The sequence below is a fragment of the Pantherophis guttatus genome, chromosome 6 (assembly GCF_059756535.1).
Source record: "Pantherophis guttatus breed Tessera chromosome 6, ASM5975653v1, whole genome shotgun sequence".
NCBI lineage: Eukaryota > Metazoa > Chordata > Lepidosauria > Squamata > Colubridae > Pantherophis > Pantherophis guttatus.
Genome location: NC_142068.1, coordinates 72157699 through 72177303, shown reverse-complemented (window position 1 = coordinate 72177303; position 19605 = coordinate 72157699). Strand labels below are relative to the sequence as shown.

The following is a 19605-nucleotide window of genomic DNA, read 5'->3' as shown; positions in this document are numbered from 1 at the left end:
CATTTAACCAACTAAATATAGGTAGTTCTTGACTTACAACAGCTTGTTCAGTGACGATTCAAAGTTACAATGGCACTGAAAAAAGTGATTTATAACTGTTTTTCACACAACTATAGCGAGGAGTAATTGTATCATCAGTAGGCATTATTATTGCCACTGACTAACATGATATTGTACTCAGGGGTGGGCTTCAAAAATTTTAGCAAGGGGTTCTCTGCCTGGTTGCTGTGTGGGCATGACCTGGATGGGCGTGGCCTAGTCAGCCTCCTGCACCACGGCAGGGGGTGCGTTTTTGCCCTCCCTGGGCTCTGGAGGCTTTCCTCGAACCTCAGGGAGGGTGAAAACAGCCTCCCCAGACTCCGGAGGGCCTCTGGAGGCCAGAAATGGCTTGTTTCCAGCCTTCCCGAACTTCCAGTAGGCCCATTTTTCACACTCCCCGAGCCACCGCAAACGCCTTGTACTTACCTGCATCCAAAGTGGGCTGCGTGGGGACTCCTGGGAGGGGAGGGGCGGGCGGGGCCAGCCAGGGGTGGAATTTGGGGGTTCTCCGAACTGCACAGAATCTTAGCTTAGCTTAGCAGCCCACCCGATTGTACTTTCTTAATAAATTAACTCATGTACTTCCCCCAATTAACTCGTTACTATTAAATTTAATTGCTTTATTGTTCCCATGACTACATCTCAAAAGGTACATTACACGGATGGCAAACATAAGCAATTGGGTGACTAAAGATCCCATCAGTTAGAGCACTTATTTGTACAAGGAAAGGTTAAAAGCTTTGGATTTAGGAAGATGGATGAAGGTATGATTGAAGCTGGGTTTACTTAGTTATTTAGCACATGGAAACAGAAGCTGATTACATTGGTTGATACGAAGAATAATTCTCAACCCAGATAAAATACAGGTAGTCCTCCACTTACGACCCCAGTTGACCCCAAAATTTCATTGCTAAGTGCGAAATTTGTTAAGTGAGTTTTGCCCCATTTTACAACTTTTCTTGCCACATTCGTTAAGTGAATCACTGCAGTTGCTAAATTAGTAACACGGTTGTAAAATGAATTTTGACCGCATGTCCACGGGGATGCTGGAACGGTGGTATGAAAAACTGGTCATAATTCCCTTTTTTCAGTGTTGTTGTAACTTTGAACAGTCACTAAGAGAACTGTTGTAAGTAGAGGACTACCTTATAAAAAAACCTGAATCTTCCCACCAAAGGTGAATGTCCAACAACTTGAGTTAAATGAGAAAGAATACCATATTTTTCGGACTATAAGACACACCGATGTATAAGATGCTCTAAGATTTCGAAGAGGTAAGCAAGAAAAAAAAAGTTTTTGCCCTCCCCGGCATCCAGGAGCACTCTGCAAGCCTCCCAAACCCTCTGCGCACCCTGTTTTTGGCCAGTTTTTTGAAAACTCCCCAGCCCACAGGAGCATTCTGCAGGCCTGCCAAAACCTTTGTGCGCCCCATTTTTGCGAAAACAGGGCATGCAAGGCAGGACTTTGGGAGGCCAAAAATGGCTGTATTTGGTGCGTAAGACGCACCAACATTTCCACCCTCTTTTTTTGGGGGGGGTGCGTCTTATACTCCGAAAATTATGGTACTTATTCACACACTATTAGTATAGAATACTAATAGTATATTAGTATACTATTAGTATCCAGTATTAAAACTACTGGAACAGTTTCTGAAAAATGAGATGACAATCACAGCAATTCACACTTTAAAACAGAATTAGATACATTTCAAGGAAGAAAGCACCATTGGCAACTAATCGTAATGGCTACCTAGGACTTCCAGGAAGAAAAACAGCATAGTTCCAAAACCAGATAATTACAAGCAATAGCAAGTCATTGTTATTGACCTGCAGTAAATTCTTTATTTTCCAGGAGTGTTTAATCATCTTATTGGGAAACAGGATGGTGTCCTCTATTGGGCTGGATTTAATCCAGGAGGATGTTATTTATGTCTCCGTAATAGTTATTATCTGTTGCTGTAACTAATGAACGGCTATATTATTAAAAAGTCTTCTATTTCAACATATGTCCAACATTTAGCCTAATTTTTCGTTCTGCACCCAATAAGTTTTATTTTCATTCAGTTGATACCATGATCTTAAGATTTCACTTCCACACCTGTTTTTCCAACTGAATATTTGCAGAATAGTTAAATAAAAGTAGCCAACACCTAATACTGAATATTAACTGAATATTTTTTGCCATGTTCCCAGACATTTTGAAGCAATTAATTAAAATGAATTCATATGTCCAATGCATACAAAAAAAACCCCTAAATTCCTTTCCTATTTTATAAAGGGGGGGGAGGGAAGAGAGGAGAATCTTGAGCGTTGCCAACTCTACCAATTCGGTACATAACTATTTCATGGAAAGAACTATTTTTTATAGTCTGATGTGTGAATGAGACAAATAATTCACAGCTGCCACAAGAACTGAGGCTTGTTTAAAACTTAATTCTTGTCCCTAAGACTCTTAGATAAATTCCAGATCTGCATTCAATCTTTGGGCTGAGAATAATAGGTTCCATGGGCTATCAATACTATTTTTAGTCAGTGTTACCTCTTTCCATTTGTCTGGTATATGGCTTCCTTCTTGAGCAGGGGGCTGGACCATAACAGGTGTCCCCAATCCCCGAGCCACAACCTTTTGGAAATGGGCTGTGGTAGTGGTGGGCGTGCGGGCGTGCAAATCTGTATTTGTGAAAGCAGAGCATATGCACAAAACCATCCCCTCTCCCCTCCCATCGCCTCTGCCCATCCACTGAGCTGGAAAGGTTGGAGACCACTGGACTAGAAGATCTTCAAAAACCTTTCCAACTCTGTAATTCTGTTTCCTGTGAAGTCATTCACTTATTGCCATTTGGCACAAGGGAAAAATGGATGGATCTGCCCTGCCATAAAGTAAAGGTTCCCCTCGCACATATGTCATTCCCTACGCTAGGGGGCGGTGCTCATCTCCGTTTCAAAGCCGAAGAGCCAGTGCTGTCCGAAGACGTCTCCGTGGTCATGTGGCTGGCATGACTAAACGCCAAAGGCGCACAGAACGCTGTTACCTTCCCACCAAAGATGGTCCCTATTTTTCTACTTGCATTTTTTACATGCTTTCGAACTGCTAGGTTGACAGAAGCTGGGATAAGTAACGGGAGCTCATCCCATTACGCGGCACTAGGGATTCAAACCGCTGAACTGCCGACCTTTCGATCGAAAAGCTCAGCGTCTTAGTCACTGAGCCACCGCGTCCCTCTATATATTTTGGGATTAGCCAAGGTCATAACCAGAATTCCAACCAAAAAACCAAAAAAACCAATTCAGTCTAATTTTTCAGTGTGTTCAGTGATATCAGAAAGCAGACAGCTAATAACACCATGTTTCTATCAGCCAATTCTAGTGACTAAGTGACGGCTTGTTTTCAATATACTTCAGAAATTACACGGGGAATCCCAAAGCTGATCAGAAATGTTTCTATGGGGAATTGACTCAAGAGAAGAAAATTTGGCATATTATGTGGCAATTGTATGTACTTACTAACTACACCATCATTATTCATTTCTTCATTTTTAAAGTTTTACTTAACAAACTCAAAAATATATTAACATTTAACACAGCAGCAGTTATATTATACGATGCCCTTTATAAATTTTATTTACTCTTTGAGTCTTAAGGTTAAAAAAAAATCAGTAAACCTTAACACCTTTTCCCTAAAGGTAGATTGTTATGTTGGTAATACTGTGCTTTATTCTTTATTTTTCGTTATATACTCAACACTATATAATTGTTCAAATCAATTTTCCCCATCACCCTTCTGGTGGTTTAACTTCCCTTATAATACTTTATTTCACACTGGAGAGTAGAATATTACAATCCATCACACCTTTTCAAGCTTGGTATTTCTTTCGTGAGAAAACCAGCATATAAGCCAATAATATGAGAAGTTTTTTTCATAACAATGCTTTTTAAAAATCCAATAGGGGAAGTATAGACCAATTAGTACAGTGGTGGGTTTCAAATTTTTTTACTACCAGTTCTCTGGGTGTGGCTTGGTGGGCGTGGCATGGTGGGCATGGCAGGAGAAGGATACTGTAAAATCTCCATTCCCACCCCACTCCATGGGAAGGATACTGTAAAATCTCCATTCCCTCCCCAATCCAGGGGAAGGTTACTGCAAAATCCCCATTTCCTTCTGATCAGCTGAGACATGGGAGGCAGAGAATAGATGGCGGCAAAGCCAGTCAGAATTTTTACTACCGGTTTTCCGAACTACTCAAAATTTCTGCTACCAGTTCTCCAGAACTGGTCAGAACCTACTGAAATCCACCTCTAAATTAGTAGCTAATTATTATGGCAATAATTTTTTTATTATATAGAGAATAAGATGAAATATAATGTTCTTCAGATGTTGCTAAAATTAACTCCCTAAAAGGCTCACCCACCATGTCCAATACTGTAGTATATTATAATTCAGCAAAATCTGGAAGGCTATTAGTTCAGGACATGCAGATTGACACATTAAAAATAGTTCAAATAGAATTTAATCTTATTTTATATATCTGTGGTGACTATTCAGCATCTCTAGGAATATAATCCTTCTAGCACACTAGGAAATTTAGTTTATTAATATGAATTATAGTTTGTAATATATTTTCCCTAGCATATAATTCTATTAAAGAGGGTCCAATAATTATTAGTTTTTATTATTCAGCTTCATTTCAAAGCCAAATATTTCATTCTTACGATCCTGTATCTTCTTTTATTATAAATTCTTGGAATTATTTTACTTCTTTTATGGTTTGGCAGTATTTCAAATTTATTTTACTGCTTGATTTTGGATTACCTGGTTTATGTGCTAAAATATATTTTATTAATTTATCCAGATGATTTAATTATTTTAGTTTTGAACTAGGCTTTCCTAATAAATAAGTCATTCATTTGATTTGTTCTTGAACTTCAATATTTGGATTTAAGGAAGGTGCAGGATCATCATTTTCTTATGCTATTTTTCTCATTTTTGGAAAATTAATGTTAGAAATGGGCTTCATTTCTTTCATAATTATTTCTTTTTTCTACGATTGGAGTTACAACTTTCAGAGGCTAGTGGTCATTATCTCAAAATGACAATAGACAGATAATGTAACTCCTGTGGCAGGTACTCAAGAGTCATATATCCAAACAGGGAAGTTCTGCCTTGCCATCCCTTTAAATACTATTATCCCATGGTCTTTACTATTCCAGGTATTATAGTTCAACACAGATTAACTTCTTTAACTGTTAAGTTAGGAGCTTGGTTATTTTTAAGCAAGCTAAAAAACAGATTGTACCCAAGGAGAAGTGATACAGAAAAATGTAACATGCTTCCTTAAATTTGAGTTGTGTCATTTTAATTTAGATTTTGTTTAGTTTTTTTTAAAATACTTTATTATTTGTATAACTAACTCAAGGGAGCAAATATATTAAATACTACTTTCTCCTCCTTTTTTCACCATTACAGTGGAAAAATGGAAAAATTGCAGACTACAGGAACCAGGTGACCCTGAAGGCACAGATAAATCTCCAAGTGCTTCAACAACTCTCTAAAAGGATGCATATTACCAGCTGTCTGCAAGGAATATAAATCCTTCCATTCCATTCTTCCATTCCTTCCATTCCCCACTTCCTGTCAGAGCTAAAGAAGCTTCTTGGATAAGAAGCGAAACGTCTTCAAAAGAAAAAACAACAAAGTCCAGTTGCCTCCTGAAAAAGCACCTGTGTTCCTAATAGTTGATATGGAATGAAAAACAGTTGCTGTGGAAGAACTCAACAAAATGAACAAAATGAACTGAGGAATTCCAGGCTTTAGATGGAAGACCATCTAAACATCCTCCATAGTAGCCTTTATCAGCTGGTCTAAGACTTTCCTATTTAGAAAGACATTTTTTCCACATGCACATTTTTCCTGAATACAGGGAGTCCTTGACCTACAACAGAGGAAGAAACTTGGGCAGGACCTGCCCTAATGAACCAGACGATTAAAAGTGATGGCAGGAAGTTTGTACCTTCAGACATGCAAGATTCTGTTTATCCTTTCTGATAAAGTAGAATTAGCTCATCTAGTCATGTTTCCTGTCCAATTTACCCAGAAGGCCTGACATTATAATTACAATCCATCGTCAAAAGATCTTTCTGTGTAGCAGTGCAATACCTACGTTAACATGACTATATGTTGCCATTAAAAGCGAGGAAAATTTTATTTATAGGCTACGATACCCCCAAAGTTCAAATGTATAGCATCTATGTAATTTGCAACCATCTAACCCAACTTTTCTACTGCAGCAAGATATTTCTTTGTAAGAATGTGTAAGAGCACTCAAGACCAGGAATAGCTGCCAACACTTTTCATTTCCTAGAACAGAAATGTGTCACTCAGACTCAGTTGCATGTTCAGCACACTGAAAACACATTAATTAACTGATAAAAAAATATTCCTAGTATAAAACAGTAGAAAAAATAAAGAAGAACAAAAATTTTAATTCACAGGGTTCTGGTCTCTTGGTTACCAAGAGAAGAGAATGCATTCTATTGTTAGTATTTTACATAAGTGGAGAACTTGGCAAGATTTTTAAGTCTTGGAAGAAAAGCAGATCAAGGTTTTTATTAAGCTTTTTGCAGATATGCTAAGCTAAAATTCTTCTAAAAGTATTTTATTTTTATTTTATGTTATGATTCAGAAAGATGCCTTTTTACCTTATTAGTCAATGTCAGTAATAGGAATATTGACTGGAATAATTAAATTAAAAATCAAGAACATAATAAACAGCTAAGAGGCTGCTGAGAAGGATGAAAATAACTTGCACATTTCTTTGAATTCACAAACTCTTAGCCAGAACAGTATAAATATTACTAAAAGAATTCAATAACTAAATACCAAAATAATGTATTTTTAATTTAATTTAATCAGGAAAAAACAATAAGCAAGTGTCATATCAGACTTTGAAAATAATGCTGAAGATAAAAATTCTTAGTTTTCAAATATAAAGCAAAAACTTCTTTCCCAACTAATTTTACTGAGATACAAACATAAAACTATTAGATTTTTTTCTTTCCATTTCCCCATTTATGAATTACTACAAGACTCCCAGATTTTACACTGCCACTGGTAAAAGAACTCATTGGTTCTCATATTAGCACTTATGCATAATACTTGAAGTAATAGCAATATTCCAAAATAGCAACTTAATCATTTTGTGCAAGATCATTTTATAAATATTTATTTGTATCCGCCTTTATTACTTTTGCAAATAATTCAAGGCGGCGAACATATCCAACACAACTTTCTATACTTATTTTCTCCACAATAATTACCCTGTGAGGTGAGTTGGGCTGAAAAAGAGTGACTGGCCTAAGGTCATTCAGCTGGTTTTCATGGCTAAGGCAGGACTAGAATTCTCCAGATTTCTAGCCTGGTGCCTTATCCACTAGAGTCCAAACTGGCTCTCAAATATGTACCAGTTGCACCGAAGTTCAGACACTAAACAGTCAAGAAGCCAGCAAACATTCCTGTGCATGACTTGAATTGTGAAGGCCTGGAATTTACACACACACACACACGAACGCAATCACAGAGAGTGAATGAGAGCAAAATAATTAATTCTTTTTTTTTTTTTACAATGAAAACATTGGAAAAGTTGGAAAAAACCCTATGAAATATATTCGGGGGGGGGGACCCTGTATGCACTGTATAATTATTACATTTGTCAAACTTAACAGTCCACGAATAAAAAGTTACTTGTGGTCCTGTGCTTCAGGTTGATTTGAACTTTTTTTACCATCAAGTCAGTATCAACTTTTAATGACTATGCAAGTACACCTTCTCAAGAAGGATCTGTCCTTTATGCAGAAACTGGAGACATTTTGCAAATGCCTGTAGATTTTCTATCAAAAATCAGTCCACGTGTCCATCAGACTTTCCCAAACCCTTGCCCAGCTTGAACTATATCTTAGTTCTAACAACAAACTGCCACGATAAATGTATGTCTTCCCGATGTAGCTACAGACTTTGCAAGCTTCTCCAGCAGTTCATAAACTCAATTTTAGTCTTCTACTTGCTAGGAAAGATGTTTGCAACACACAATCAAAAGTGATGCATTGCTCTCTCCTTCCTGTGCCTTACCATCTGGAAAAGATAGATGAATGTCCTCTAGTGACACTCTGGTTCTTGGAGGCTGCAGTCTCTATGGCTGCCAGACACAGAACACTGCAGCTGAAAAAAACAGAGCTGTAACTGTCAGGCAGACACAAAGAGAGCTTTTTCTAAGGCATCACTGAATTAACTTTGTAGAAAATAATGATAACGATGATTATATTAATGAACAACAGGGACAGTGAAACAGGCCTAATGTTGATGAACCGTTATGAAGCAAATGTATATTTGGACTAAGCAATTTACAGATCTTGGCAGAACTGATTGGGTCTCCATAGCTTTTTATTGTTTAATAAGATTATATTATTTTTATTATTTAAGAGCCATGGTGGTGCAGTGGTTAGAGTACGGTACTGCAGGCTACTTCTGCTGACTGCCAGCTGACTGCAATTTGGCAATTCAAATCTCACCAAGCTCAAGGTTGACTCAACCTTCCATCCTTCCGAGGTGGGTAAAATGAGGACCCAGATTGTTGGGGGCAATATGCTGACTCTGTAAACTGCTTAGAGAGGGCTGTAAAGCACTGTGAAGAGATATATAAGTCTGATTGCTTTTGCTAAGTGCTATTAAGCCACAGTCACTTCTGAGCAGGCTGACCTATGCCTTGACTCAGAAAGCTGAAAGTGCCACTGATAACGAAAGAAACTGCTCACATCAAAAGCGTAACCTTTGCACTTCTGTCCAAAGTGATCAATCTTAATTATTATCTATGTGCACTATTCCTTTTTCATTGCTATTCCTCTGAGTGAGGGGGTCCTGCCGGCCGCTTTGAAAGAAGCGGTGGTGAGGCCCCTCTTCAAGAAGCCCTCTCTGGATCCGGCTGTTTTGGCTAACTATCGTCCAGTCTCCAACCTTCGCTTCGTTGCGAAGGTTGTTGAGAGTGTGGTGGCGCAGCAGCTTCCCCGGTACCTGGGGTACCGGGGCCGGGATATTTACGAGACTGCCTTCTGCCACCAATAGCCTCCCACCGGCCAGTACGCTCGCACAGAGTGGGCCTCCTCAGGGTGCCGTCCACCAGACAGTGTCGGCTGGCGACCCCCAAGGGGAGAGCCTTCTCTGTGGCGGCGCCCGCCCTCTGGAACAACCTCCCCCCAGAGATACGTACAATATCAGACCTCCAGACTTTTCATTGGGCCCTGAAAACTTATTTATTTCAACTAGCCGGGCTGGCTTGATCCCACAGTTTTGGGTTAAATTTAATTGATTTTAATTGGGTTTGTTTTAAATTGCGGCCAAAAATATTTAATTATTTTAAACTGTTTTTAAATTTTGTATGTTCTGTTTTTATTCTGGCTGTTCACCGCCCTGAGTCCTGTTGGAGAAGGACGGTATACAAATTGAAACAAATAAATAAATAAATAAATTTAATATTATGATAACGGCCTTTCTATCCAACCTGAACTGAGCACTGCTTACTTCTGATAGGCCTAAGACTCTTTTATAGGTAGTCCTTGACTTACAACCACAACTGAGCCCAAAATGTCTGTTGCTTGGCAAGACAGTTGTAAAGTGAATTTTGCCTCATTTTACAACCTTCCTTGCCACAGAAATGCATCATTGCAGTTCTTAAGTTAGTAACACAGTGGTTAGTGAATCTGACTTCCCCATTGACTTTGCTTGGCCATGTGATCATATGAACCCAGGGTTCATCATAAATATGGATTCTGTAAGCATCCAAATTTTGATCATGGGGATGCTGCAATGGCCATTAAGTGTGAAAAATAATTGTAAGTCATTTTTTTTCATCTGTTTGCAACTTCAAACAGTGACTAAATGAATGGTTGTAAGTCACAGGCTACCTGTATATGTTGCCTTGAAAGGCTTTTATCCTTTACAATCCAGCTTAAAAAAAATAGAATGTTCATAAATAAATTTCAAGAATCTATCAAATAGTGCAATATTACATACTAAGTTACAAGTTATGGGAATCTCAGATCTGCAGGCCAAACGTGGGCTGTTATTCAATCTGTTGAACCTTAAGCAAAATCCTCTACCTCTTTATGAAGAAGCAAGTGCTTCCCTCCATCCCAAAGGGCCCAGTACCTCAAAATGCTTCTGTCTGGGAGCTGAGTTAGAAATTATTAAATTAACATTATTGAGGCAATAAATTTAGAATTAAAAAAGAACTGTAGGCATTTAACTTATTATTAATTACTGTGATTGGTTTATTTTATTTCTAATTCAACTTTTTTAAAGCTTTGTTGTTTTTTCTTGAGAAAAAAGTATGACAAATAGAATATTTTTGGGGAGGAGTTATTCTGAACCAAATTTAGTAGCAGGGACTTGTACTATAGTTAGAAATCCCTTTTATATTTTGATGTTAAGTTCTCTTGTAAGAGTAGACAGAATAATGTTGATAAGAAGGTAGCTGGCGTATATTTGTGTTGTATTTCAACTCATTTTTCAACATTTGGTCTAGCTTTCCCAAATACTTGAAATTACTTCTTCTTTGCCACTAATAGTGTTAGGACTGGCAGAAGAAATTAGTTACATTACACCGTGTGGCAAAATTAACAGTCACACAACCAACAGAGATAAAACCTGTGATCTCTGTAGACACACTCCACACACACACACACACGTGTGGTTTTATCTCTGTTGGTTGTGTGACTGTTAATTTTGTCACACTGTGTAATGTAACTGTAAAGTTTTGTCAACAAGTTGGGTTGACAAAATTATTATTATTATTATTATTATTATTATTATTATTATTATTAGTCATATTTCTATGCCGCCAACTCTCCGAGGACTCTGGGCGGCTTACACCAAAGACAGTATACTAAATAGCATTGCCCCCAACAATCTGGGTCCTCATTTTACCCACCTCGGAAGGATGGAAGGCTGAGTCAACCTTGAGCCGGTGAGATTTGATCCGCTGATCTGCTGAATTAGCAGTCAGTTGAAGTAGCTGCAGTACTGCACCCTAACCACTGCGCCACCTCAGATCAGAAATGAGGGTGTGATAAGCCTGGGAAAGCCAAGAGAAATCATCAAAACCATAAAAAAGCAAAAGTTAGAATATTTTGGACATGTGATGTGACACCCAGAAAAATACGGCATACTTCACTTAATCCTCCAAGGAAAAATTGAAGGCAAATGAGGTCCAGGTAGAAGAAGAACATCATGGCTTCAAAATCTAAGGGACTGGTTAGGACAAAACTCAACAGCACTTTTTTGTGCAGCTGTTGATAAAAATAGGATCGCCAACATCCGATGACGGCTACGGCACAAGAAGAAGAAGGCAACTGATATTTTCCTCCTTAACTCACATCACTTCAACCTGCTAAACAACACATTAAAAGATTTAATACTAAAATAGCTTTGGGGAACAGAGCTCTCATTCCACATACTAATTTTTCTATTAATGTTGCCAGGATTTCTTCAATGAGCTCAAACTGAACGCATATATTATAAGTGCAATTATTCCACTTTGCTTTTAATATCTTGGAGGTAGCAGAGAAATAGTAAGCTATTAACATCTTGCAGAACAAGTTCTACGTGCCAACCAATCATGCAGAACCCGCTTGTCACAACATTTATGCAAAAATGTTGAGCAGAGAACAGGATCTACTTTATGACCCCCACTTAGGGCGGATAACGTAAGTGGATGGGAATCACAATGTCCCTCATGCCAGTGATAAATCATATATTTGCTTCAGATTCGTTGTTTCAAATACACCAAGATATAATTACTGGATATTCAGCTTTGTCTTTAGGTAAAGACAAGAGAAGCCAACATTACTTCAAATCCTCCAAGGGCTTTAAAATACAGCTCCTCAGAGTTCTGACTATTTTTTGGAGAGAGGCGCCCATTAGAGAAAGGTTATTGTCTAACTTTAGAACCTGCTGGCTAGGTTTAACTCTTGGGCCACATTTCTGTTTTACACAATATTATCAAAAATATCACAAAACATATGCAAAGTAACACTTGATGCAAAGAACCACCCCAATTTCAACACTTGATGCAAAGAAGAACCCCCGATTTGTAGTATATTTTTTATATGTTCTATTATATGAGTAGGTCTTTCCCCCCCAATTTGGCAGAACAAAAGAAACTTCTTTAGTATGATGAGTTTTTGTTTGAAAGCAAAGGAAAGACAGTGCCAGGAGCCTGCTGAGTGTGCCAAGTCAATAGTAGAAGGTCAACGTGAATTACAGAAGCATTTTGTGGATATCATAATACACAATTTTCAATCTGGAATGATACATGATAGATGCTGTCTTCCAGAGGCCAGAACTGTAAACACGGAAGCCTTCGTAGCGTTCATGTTATAAACTCTGAATGAAATCTTTGAACAAAATTCAGGACAATGCTTATACCCAGCATCGGTAAAAATCTCTCTAATGGGCCTATTCATACTATAATTTTAAAGCTAGTTTATAGGTAGATTTGCTAATACTGGCAGCAGTGTCACAATATGAATAGGCCAGGGGTCACTAACCTGCGGCTCTGAAACCACAGGTGGCTCTTTCACCCCTCTGCTGCGGCTCCCTGTCACTCAAAATATGCGTCACAACTGCCAATGTGCGACACCCACCAGCACACAATTTATTGAGCTTTTCAACCCCCGGTAGGCCAACCATGGATAAATCCAAGAAAAGAAAAGTTCCAAAAGAAAACAGACCATTTAATGCAACTACATATGCTAGTTTTGGGGCCACTCAAGAAACAGTCGGGCACAGGGAAGGGTTTTGTGGCTCCCGGTGTTTTCTTTTCTGTGTCCAAATGGCTCTTTGAGTGTTTAAGGTTGCAGACCCCTGGAATAGGCCATTACATCCATGCTACTTACTGAAAATTAAGGTAGAAATGAGTGACCATACACAATAAGCCATAAGCAATTTAGTGCAAAGCTATTTCATGTAGAACCAAAAATCAATGTATTTACAAAACTCGATTTCTACGAAGACTGTCCTATATCAACTGTTAATTATCTTATATTGCTGACTTAGAATTTCCACTATCACTTTCTTTTTGACCAGACTGTATGGGCTGATGTAAGTAATATTCAGCAACAGTCTCCCTTCCTAAGAGAAAAGAAGCCAGAAATTGTATCTTTTCTTTCAGAAAAGACTTAATGCCAGCACTGATGGGAAACCATATGGATAAGTATTCACAAAATGGGGATACATGACAAACTCTGCGGGAGGGCACCATGATGTAAGAAATAGAGACCTACTGCTCAGCCAGAAATTACATCTGTGATCAAATTATAACTGTATTATTTAAACTTTTGTGAAGGATACAATAAGCCAGATGCAATGGACCTAATTTTTTTCAGCATATGGTTTACTGCAGAGGTCTTCAAACTTGGCAGCTTTAAGACTTGTGTACTTCAGCTCCCAGAATTCTCCAGCCAGCTATGCTGGAAGCTGAAATCCACAATTCTGGGAGTTGAAGTCCACAAGTCTTAAAGCTGCCAAGTTTGAAGACCTCTGGTTTACTGTATTGTGTAAATCCAGCTGCTATGATTTACTCAATGAACAAAACATATGTGAATCAATTTAGTTAGATGGAGCTTGAGTACATTGGAAAAGAAGAAGCAATAGAGTTACAGGAAAAAAGAGAGGAATTAACAAAGCTAAAGAGACCAGTACTAATCTTGAAAGAAATATTCAAAAATGCAGAGCCTAACAGGAAATGAGTGGAAGACAGAAGAACAATTTAACATTTAATTTCACCATATATTAACTAGCAATTTCCAGATTAATCCCATATATAAATAATTCAGTACTATAACAGGATCTTCATTCATGCTTAAATTTGACCAATCTTATATCTAAACTACACCGCAAACCAACAATATGAAATTAAGAGTGTGTCCATTTTATTTAAATGCTAAAAGCAGGATCAAAAAAGTAATATACTCCATGGAAATTTCATGAACATAAACTGTCAATTTCCTGGAGGAAGGCACGCTGCAGTGAAATAGCAGGTGGCCAAAACGCACTTCATATAACAGATAATATACAGAATAAGAGAAATAGGATTTCAGACATTTCGTAATGCTACATGGAAAGTTGAAGACATAACATTTGAATGAAACTGAGGATGCTTCAACCACATGGAATGTGCTTTGCAAAACTGGCGCTCAGAGGAGTCTGATGACATCATTTGGTTTGGCAATACTGTCTAGAATGGGGGTTCAGCCTGGGAGAGCATGCCATTTTGAGGAATCCAGTGCCCTGTTACCCCCTGAACTTTGATTCCATACCAAATCCCAGATCATCCATGGATAGTGTTGAACTTTAATCACATTTCCTGTTATGCTAGCCCTTTCTTTGTTTTTCCAAGATTCGTATGCAGAAATTTTGGCTCAGTTCACCATGACATCTGAATCATCAACCCCAAAGGTAATATTGTAATAACTACTGATTGCTTGTGGGGTAATGTAGATGAATCAGAGAACAGGCTACAATCCTTTATATACAGTACCTGGAAATTACAAGGAGTTGCCTTTTAAGAAATATAAAGTACCCTATTTTTCGGACTATAAGACACACCGGTGTATAAGACACACCAAGATTTCGAAGAGGTGTGCAAGAAAAAAAGTTTTTGCCCTCCCCGGCCCCCAGGAGCACTCTGCAGGCCTCCCAAAGCCCCCGTGTGCCCTGTTTTTGTGAAAAATGGCTCTGTTTTTCGCAAAAATGGGACATGCAGGGCAAAGCCAAAAATGGCTGTATTTAGTGTATAAGACGCACCAACATTTCCACCCTCTTTTAGGGGGATGGAGAAAGTGCATCTTGTACTCCGAAAAGTACAGTATTCTGATGAAGTTCTCTGCTTGGACAAAATTATATGTATTTTGATCACTACTTCCAATTATCATCTGCAACTAAATACCACAATCTTTAACTGATTTGCTTTTATAAAGCCACAGCTGGACAAGAGAAAGATCACAAGAAGACATTTTGAGCACACAAAACTTAGTGTTCTTTGAGTGTTTAAGAACTTATTAAAATAAATATTATGCTCCTTCCAAATATTGTTTTAAGACAGTATTTATTGTGGTTTTCAAGCAAATGGCAACAACCTTGGAGCAAAGTTTTGGTCAACTTGCAGAAACAACAACAGAAGACTTTTAAGTGACTCATACATCTCATTTGCAAATTGCCCATGCACTATATTATGTACCAACCAATCTTCAGTTATGTAGTTATTTATTTTGCACCTTTATTATTTTTTATAAGTAACTCAAGGCAGTGAACATCGTTCTATTTTCCCCACCACAACAACTCTGTGAGGTAGGTGAGAGAAAGAGAGAGAGAAACTATCCAAAGTCACCAAGCCAGCTTTCATTCAACCCTAAAACTCAGCCTCCTGGTTTCTAGTCCAATACCTTAACCACTACACCAAGCTAGCTCTAATTTTTTAATTTATTAAATTAACTCATTAATTTCTTCTGCAAGCAGTCACTCATAGTTGTTCATAAATCGTAATAAAGATGTACTGGCTGGTTTTATAAATAGGAAAAGGAACATCCATTTCAATCTGAAACTGAATAATAAGGCCAGGTACAGCAGAAAAGATAGATAATATTTGCAAAAAGTTCAAGGTTTAGAAACATATGTCAAATTTTCAACATACTGTAATCATTCTAGTTGTTACCAAAGAGATTTAATTTTCAACATAACTGGCAAAGAAAAAATTGTATACATCTTTATAGTTTAGCTAAGAAAGCAAGCTAATTTCTACTGCTTACATTTTTGCATGATTCTATCAGCATTTTTCCGTATTCTACAAGGTTGTTTTATATAAAAACAAAAATTTAGACGTCTATGCTTTAGGTAGCCATAAGTCAACTTCAACTTTGGTAGGCATGCCCATTTTTAAATATCTGTTTGTCACAAATACATCTTTATTTTTCATTATATGCATGTACCTAAAAATACAATGATTAAGGAAGTCTTAAATGACTATGACAGCAATTCTAATGATACACTGTGAACAGGATACAAACTTACCAGCATATGAGAATATCTTGCATTAAACAGACATGTAATTTGAGGAGCCAATTTAGCGTAAATCCTTGCTTGTCCTTATTGCCTATTATTATCTAATAGTCAGTTAAACTAGTCTTTGAACTGGGCCTTTGTTCAACTAGCTGCCAGCTCAACAGGTGCTACCAGATAAGGGGCCAACTCTGTTCTCATGGTCAGAGAAAGCCATCAGCCAGTCTGTGATGCTTAGAAACGAATCTATCTTACTCTACCTAGATTCAAACATCACAATTTGGCATGCTTGATTTGGCTTAGCCAAACCCAGCCACCGTTCCTAATTTATCACCTAATGGCTACAGCATAGCACACAATTCAACAACCAAATCAGATAAATAATCCATCTATTTCAGCACCAGTGACTATTAGCAGCTCTCTAGACAACATTAATCCCAGCCCTATCTTTAAAAGCAACCTCAGTTTTACTAGCTTGAATGACTTCAGTCACACACGATGCACTGAAGGGATTTTATTATCAACAGTTATTTACTAGTGTCAGGATAAGGAACTTGTCCTTCAGATGTTATACTGTATAAATATATAATATTTAACATTTGTTGGCAACAGGAAAAGATGCCAATAAATATTAAACCAGGATTTTTCTGTAAGGAAGTTATTCAGCTTCTAACTAGGTTTGTATCATCCAGTGATGTACTTTAATACTAGGTGCAAATTCCAATATATGCATAACGTAATGCCACTAATATTAATTTAAGACTATATTGCTAATTGCGTAAGTCTCAGCTAACAGCCAAACAGGAAAACTGACAGTGGAAATGCTACATCAGAGATCACAGCAAAGAGTTCCTGTCCTGCCCTGAAATAAACATTTCTTTAATATTACTTGGTAACTTTGTTGCTTCAAACTGGTTGCATCTCACCTCCTACTTGACAACAAAGCTAAAGGTAGTATCTTTCACTGCACGAAGACAAGCAAATGGTTTACATGGTTATTCCATGTAAGGAATAAGACGAAAAAAACCTGTTCTTCATTGGCCTGCACATTTATTGTGTCAATTTTTGAAAAAATATTGAAGTTTGTGCATCTATTTGAAATGCATCTTCAAACAAACTAGAATGTAAACTATTCCTTACATGGAATAACCATGTAAACCATTTGCTTGTCTTCGTGCAGTGAAAGATACTACCTTTAGCTTTGTTGTCAAGTAGGAGGTGAGATGCAACCAGTTTGAAGCAACAAAGTTACCAAGTAATATTAAAGAAATGTTTATTTCAGGGCAGGACAGGAACTCTTTGCTGTGATCTCTGATGTAGCATTTCCACTGTCAGTTTTCCTGTTTGGCTGTTAGCTGAGACTTACGCAATTAGCAATATAGTCTTAGGATTTCATTTGATGAAAAATTGGTGATCAAAGCAGAACAGCTGTTAATATTGGGCAGAGAAAAATATCTGGCAATCCTCAAACAAGATGGCATAAGAACCAGGGCCCTAAATATTCTTCTAGTCTTTTTGCCAACCGTACAACGTTCTTTGTAATTTTCTTGGTATTTCAATTAGTTCAAATCCGGCTCCACTGATGATGCAAAAGAGAGCCATAAGCACATTACTGTCTCGGGCAAAAGCTGCTTGCCTACAATTTGGCCTACCATAATCTCCTCCAGTACAAGGCAGATGGCTGAATTAATATTGTGTTTCATCAGAAGCCCTATGACTGAGTAACACTGCATATGAAGTTTCGCTATTAATAGGCTCTCAATGCACATATTATGCAGCGTACATATAACTGCAGCCATACAGTTAAACCGCTGGCTGAAACACTTTCCACCGCTCTAATGTAAGTACGATGACAGTACATTATCTTCCCATCATACTTCTGTGGTTTTTCTTTGGGTGGAAATCTTACCACGTGACATAAACACACTTAAAAACCAAAGGAGACTTTCCTCCGTGCAAATCTGAACAGCCCTACAGCAGAACTCCCATCGCTGGCATCCTACCATTTTAACCTGCCTCTTTCTTGGCCGTACCTACCCTAGACGTCTACACGTCGCAATTTCACACACGACCTCCTCCACCTGGCCTCACCATCTCACACACACACACAGCTTTCTATCAACAGCAAGCCGTGGGACCAAGCGCAATTCTGCCCAAAGGAAAGCCCCCCCCCCTTCCGCGCCATCCACCCGCGGCTCCCTTAATCCTCAGGGGAGGATTGCATCTTGCAAAAGCCCAGCCAGCCAAAGTCCCCAACCCTCTTTTCAAAGGTCTCCATTCCGGGGCAGGCGACCCCCCTTAACCCAACCTTTTCCCGCGACCGCCCGGCTTGCTCTTCTCCCGTCTTCCCCGCCCTGATCGCCAGCTCTCTCGCTCAAGCTTCTCCAGCCGTTCCCGCTCCCTTCCTCCGACACTTCGCCAGGATCACCTGCTTTTCCAACCTTACGACCGACGATCGCGGCGGCGCCACGGACGGACGGACGGACGGCGGTGGCTGGCTTGAAGTTTCTTCCCAGCACTGTTCTTCCCGCCTCGGGGCAATTTTATCTCTCCCCCCCCCCCGCCGCCGCCGCCGCGTTCCCAGGGAGAGAAAGAGGCCTTCGGGGCTGCCTCTTTCCCCAGCAACTCCCGGCAAGCTCGCCCCAATACCCGCCACTTGCGGGGGTTTGTGGTTTGTTTCCTCCGCTCCCCTCTCCCTTCCCACCCTTTCCAAGCTGGCCCTTCGCCCGCGCGCTGCTTCTCCCCGACCGCCCGACCCAGCTACCGTCGGGAAGGCGAGGGCGAGAAGCGAAAGGGGGCCGCTTATTACTCGCTCGGCGGCTGCAAAAAAAAAAAAAAGGACGGGACTCCCCGGGCTGGCAAGACGGGAACCCACGTCAGGCTCTTCTGAGCGGCCTCGGGGAGCTGCTTTATTTATTATTACTATTATTATTTTACCTGCACCGGGAGAAGCGCGCGCTGAGAACGCAGCAGCAGCAGCAGCGGCGGAGGCAGCGGCAGCCGTGGAGTCCCGGACGTAGCAGGGAGGGTCTGTTGAGCAAGCAGCAGGAGAACGACGACTCCGCCACGTGATGGGCCCTGTCCGCTTGCGCAGCCGTCTTACGTCTCGGTGGCTCCGCCTGGCGAAGGAAGGGAGGGAGGGAGGCAGCGGCGGCGGCGGCGGCGCGAAAGGCGAGGTGGCCGGCGAGCCTCTTCGGGTGTGGGGAGCGCGCCGGGTCTGAGGCGACGAGTTGCAACGTTTCCCCGGGTTGAATTGAACTCCCCTGAAGGGGACACACAACACAACACAACACAACACACACACTGACAGTGAAAACAATCAGCCATTGGAACGGCTTGCCTTTCAGAAGTCGTGACTTGGCTTCATGACTGGGAGTTTTCAAGAAGAGACTGGACTGCCATCTGTCAAAAATGGCAGCATACGGTCTCCTGCTTGAGGGGGGAGGAGAGGTTTAACAGATTAAC

At 39.6% G+C, this 19605-nt stretch overlaps 1 protein-coding gene across 2 annotated transcripts in view; it reads right to left on the bottom strand.

Annotated features, from left to right (window-relative positions):
* SGMS1 (sphingomyelin synthase 1) overlaps window positions 1–19227 on the bottom strand; it is a 76919-nt gene extending 57692 nt beyond the window's left edge. Inside the window, exon 1 of one of the 2 annotated variants that reach the window (XM_034425949.3) lies at window positions 19078–19227. The gene's annotated coding sequence lies outside the window, so the exon portion shown is untranslated. The remainder of the gene's footprint in view (window positions 1–19077) is intronic. The other variant, XM_034425950.3, reaches the window with a different exon arrangement.
* Window positions 19228–19605: the final 378 nt, after the last annotated feature.